The sequence below is a fragment of the Myotis davidii genome, unplaced genomic scaffold (genome assembly GCF_000327345.1).
Source record: "Myotis davidii unplaced genomic scaffold, ASM32734v1 scaffold24, whole genome shotgun sequence".
Classification (NCBI taxonomy): Eukaryota; Metazoa; Chordata; class Mammalia; order Chiroptera; family Vespertilionidae; genus Myotis; species Myotis davidii.
Genome location: NW_006298312.1, coordinates 4,614,709 through 4,618,831, shown reverse-complemented (window position 1 = coordinate 4,618,831; position 4,123 = coordinate 4,614,709).

Sequence of the window (4,123 nt, the reverse complement as noted above, 5' to 3'; positions counted from 1 at the left end):
AGATAAACTTACTGAGAATTTCAACAAAGAGGTAGGAAACATTAAAAACAAAGATAGAAAACATAAAAAAAGAGCCATCAGAAATAATAAACACACTAAGGGAATCAGTAGAGGAGTAGATGAAGCAGAGCATCAAATAAGAGATTTGGGAGTTAGGGAAGCAGAAAACACCTATCACAACAGCAAAAAGAAAAAAAAAGACACCAAGGAAATGAGGATCATAAAAGAAGTCTTTGGGACAAATTCAAGCCTATCAACATTCACATCATGGGGGTGCCAGAAGGAGAAGAGAGAGGAGAGCAAAGAATTGAAAGCCCATGTGAAAAAACAATGATGGAAAACTTCTCTAACCTAGAGAAGGCAATAGACATACAAGTCCAGGAAGTGCAGAGAGTCTCAAACACAATGAACCCAAAGAGGCCCACACCAAGAAACATCCGATTAAAGACAAAGAGAGAATCTTAAAAGTAGTAAGAGAAAATCGGTTAGTTATTTATAAGGAACTCCCATAAGACTGTCAGCTGATTTTTTATGAGGATGTTTGTAGGCCAGAAGGGATTGGCAAGAAATAGTCAAAGTTATAAGAACCAGTGACCTACAACCAAGATTACTCTACCCAGCAAAGCAATCATTTAGAAATATAGAACATATAAAGGGCTTCCCAGACAAGAAAAAACTAAAAAACTTCATCACCACCAAACTAGTATTATAAGAAATGTTAAAGGTCCTTCTTTAAGAACAACAATAAAAGATAAAAAATATGAATAATAAAATGGCAATAAATACTTATCAAATAACAAATTCTTTAAATGCAAATGGATTAAAAGTTCCAATCAAAAGGCATATGGAGACTGCATTGATAACAAAACAAAACCCTTGCATATGCTGTCAACAAGAGACTCACTTCACTAAAAGTAAAAGAATAGAAAAATTTATTTCATGAAAATGGAAAAAAGCAAAAGCTGGGATAACAATGCTTACACCAGACAATCTAGATCTAAAAAACAAAATAAACAAACAAGCAGAACAGAAATAGAATCGAAGATACAGGGAACATTTTGATGGTTGTGAGATGGGAGGAGGATTGGGGTGATGGATGAAAAAGATGAAGGGATTAAGAAGGACAAATTGGTAATTATAGAATAGTCATGGGGATGTTAAGTACAGCATAGTCAATAATATTATAAAAGGTATATATGGTGTCAGATGGGTACTAGGTTTATCAGAATGATCACTGAGTAAAATATATAATGTCTAATCATTGGGTTGTACACCTGAGACTAATATAATATTGTACTTCAACTGTAATTAAAAAATAAAATTTATTGCCCTAACCGGTTTGGCTCAGTGGATAGAGTGTCGGCCTGTGGACTGAAGGGTCCCAGGTTCAATTCCAATCAAGGGCATGTACCTTAGTTGCAGGCACATCCCCAATAGTGGGTGTGCAGGAGGCAGCTGATCAATGTTTCTCTCTCATTGATGTTTCTAACTCTCTAACGCTCTCCCTTCCTCTATGTAAAAAATAATAAAATATATTAAAAAAAGTATTTAAAGTTAAGACACGCAACTGAAAAGGACAAGACAAAGAGTTATAAACATATTTAATTAGTGTATTATTTTTTAAGTAAAAGATATAAAAAATAAAATATCATTTCAACTGAAAAAAAATTAAAAATAAATTGAGTTTCTACCATAACCATAACCATACTTCTTTAGCTTAAAAAATTATTTTCAAAAAAGAATCAAGGTAAAGATGCTAGTGTACTACTGGACTCCAAAGGTATTTCAAGGAATGTCTTGCTCTTACTGGCCATGAACCTAACTCCACTGCCAGCCCCAATACAAACACAGTTACACAGCCACTTATAAACAAAATGGTCTCCCCAAAAGATAGCCATGGCAAATCCCTGGAACCTGTGAAAGTTACCTTATTTGGAAAGAGGGTCTTGGCAGAGGTAATTAAGTTAAAGATCTTGAGATAAGGTCATCTTGATGAACCCTGAATCCAATGAAATGTGTTTTTATGAAGGACCTACCTAGGAGAACAGACACACAGAGGACAAAATTGTGCGGTGATGAAGGCAGAGATTGGAGTGATGTTAGCCATAAACTGAGGAAGCCAGGAAGTGCCCACAGCCACCAGAAGCTGGAAGAGACAAGGAAGAATTCTCCCTAGAGCCTCCAGAGGGAATATGGCCCTTCCCTTCTGGTACCTTTTTCTCAGACTTTTTTCCCTCCAGAACTGTGAGATAATACATTTCCATTATTTTAAGGCACAAAATTTGTGATAATTTGCTAAAGCAGCCACAGAAAACTAGTGCACCTGTCTGCCTTTGCTTAGTTAATCCCATTTTACCTTTCTCATGATACAAGTTAGAATCCTATCTAAGCATTTTGTTTTTTCCCACCCTCAACAATGATTCATCTCACTTTCATCTTCCTCCTATGGCATGTTATTATGTCTTTAAAACACTTCTTATATTCTGCTAGTTACTATTTACCTTCCTATTCTGCCTCAGTGCCTGTCTGATTATTGCAATAGAGTCAGCATTGCATAAATATTTCCTGTATAATTATGGGAATGTGACCCATTAATGCTGGAATGTGGCCATTAAATATAGCGCCAGTTACTAACTTCCTGAATATTTGGCTACTTACTTAGAAGTCAGTGTCTTAAAACTTGGTGAGTGGATGGCTTGATGGATTAAGAGTGACAGGAAAAGAGAGAAGGTTAAAAAGGAATTTTAAAACTACAGTTACATTAATAGCTTGTTAATTAAATATATCTAAAACACAATTACCACATTTTAAAATTTATTTACATAAGACCTGATTTATTAAAAAAAAACACCCACACAGAGTTCTAGGATACATATTGAATAATTCCAATTATCTGACATTCTGGAAAAGGCAGGAGTTTGGGGACAGTAAAAAGATCGATGGTTGCTAGGGGTTGGGAAAGGAGAGGAACACAGTATTTTTAGGGTGGTTAAAATAATCTGATACTATAATGATAGATATACCATTACATGTTTGTCCAAACTCTTAGAATGTACAATTCAAAGTGTGAACTCTAATGTAAACTATGGACTTTGTGTGATTATGACATTTCAATGTATAATCATGATTGTAACAAATGTACCATTCTGGTGGGGAATGTTAATAATGAGGAGTCTATTTTTGTGTCTTCCTCTCAATTTGGCTGTGAAACCTAAAACTGCTCTAAAAATTAAAGTCTTTAATAATAATGAAAAGTGGGTGGGCGTGAGCAGATGTGAAACATTAAGGAATAGGTCTCCTGTAGCAGAATCTGAAGTATAGGATAAGTCATTCAATGTATATCTCCTTAAGCCCTTCAGTCAGTTCACTGAGGCTATTGTCTAGAATAGTGATCATGTGGATGTTAGATAAGATGGCTTTAGGTGCATGAATCCAAACTTTCATGGATTTCTAATGCCATGGAGAAAACGCTGGCAACTATCCTTTCACAGATGGAGAAATTAAGGCTTCAAACAGCCACGTTCTTTTTGAGAGAAAATCACTTTGTCTCTCTGAAACAATTTCTCATCTTTGAAAGGAAGGGTTACTGCACCTACTTGGGGAAACTTCCAATCCTAAGTCCTCTTTTAAAAATGACACCTATTCCTTGTCATGTGCTTGTACTAGAACACTACCTCCCTGGTGCCCTCTAAGGAAACCAGGAGTGAGACACTATTGGACCACCCAAACGTTGATTTTTATCAAGTGGAAATTCTCTGCTTTATATTATGCTGTAGCAGAGTTCCACATGCCTAGAAAAAAACCCATTTGTGAAAGTATGCCAATTGTTGCATACTTGTGCTTAAATATCTACTTTAAGAATCTCCTTTTAAAATGGTGCCTAATTAATTTTTTTCCAGGGGAGAAAATGTTTATAACTTCACCTTTAGAAATTGTTTTTAGAAAATAAAGTTCAAAGTACTTTCGAAAAAAGAAAGCTTATTTTCTACCTATAAAAAATATCCTACTTGAGACAAACATTAAAATATATTTAATTTCCTAATGAAACCTTTGAGGAAAACATAAACAAATGGAGTATGCTTAGAAGAGAAATTATGTTTCAATCTAGTGCTCTGTGCTTTTT